The sequence below is a fragment of the Frankliniella occidentalis genome, unplaced genomic scaffold (assembly GCF_000697945.3).
Source record: "Frankliniella occidentalis isolate FOCC.00 unplaced genomic scaffold, Focc_3.1 Scaffold3044, whole genome shotgun sequence".
Classification (NCBI taxonomy): Eukaryota; Metazoa; Arthropoda; class Insecta; order Thysanoptera; family Thripidae; genus Frankliniella; species Frankliniella occidentalis.
This window is the reverse complement of record NW_026270112.1, coordinates 4,008-5,029: the sequence shown is the minus strand read 5'-3', so window position 1 is coordinate 5,029 and position 1,022 is coordinate 4,008.

Sequence of the window (1,022 nt, the reverse complement as noted above, 5' to 3'; positions counted from 1 at the left end):
TTGATCATCACTGGAGTAATAGGCTTCGCTATCGCTCAGCCAATAAGTGCCCAGTGCTGCATGTGCCTACAAGTGCTGTAGTGCTTTAAGCGCTTCAAGGCTTCAAGCGCCTTTCTTGCGCCAGGAACAGCCTTTTTTGGGGGGTGGAACGCCAGTCTCGTGTAAACGTACATGCTCATACAACTCACAATACATGCAATGCCCAATGCGTGTGAGCGTACATCATCACACATGCACCTGAAAATGCTTTGGGGTTCATTCAGCACCAGATCTTGCCCATTCAATCGCCCGAGTGTTTGGAGCTGTGCGCTCCTGGAGCCGTATCGCTAGACCTTCCGTTGTGTTGCCACAGGTGCTGCTGCAGGTGCTTCCGCAGGGGCAACCTGCGGGAGCTGCTGCAAGGGGCAACCTGCAGTTGCAGGTGCTCCTGCAGAGGCAACCTGTAGCTGCTCCTGCACGGGGCAACCTGCAGGTTCTGCTAAAGGGGGCAACTGGGCAACCTGCAGGTTCTGCTGCAGGGGCAACCTGGACGTGCAGCTAGGCAACACGCAGGCTGTAAGCAGTGCTGCCGCAGGCGGATCCTGCAAGGGCCGTCCTGACGCGGGTACTCACCTTCTCCATTCTGCTGCTGCTGCTGATGTGAAGAAGGTACTCCCAGCACGGTGGCTATCACCAAAGTCCACCACACTCCACCCCGGCGGGGCAACATCGTGGCGGTGGCAGCACACTATCCACAGTAGAGCACACGCACCACACGGTCACACAACCTCTCACACACACACAAACACACGCGCGCACGCACACGCACTCACACCAACACGCGTAATCCTGAGTATGGTCGTTGGGGCCGGTACGCCTTATTGTCGTACAATCGACGCGCTGCGGACGGAGCGTCGCGGCGGCAGCGGAGCGGCCGGAGGTTCGGGGCGGACTGAAGTACTGGAGGGAAGGGAGCGGCCCGCGCGCCTGCAGCCCGGGCACGGCGGGTAGGGCCGGGCCGAGGGGAGAGGGGAGGGGGGGGG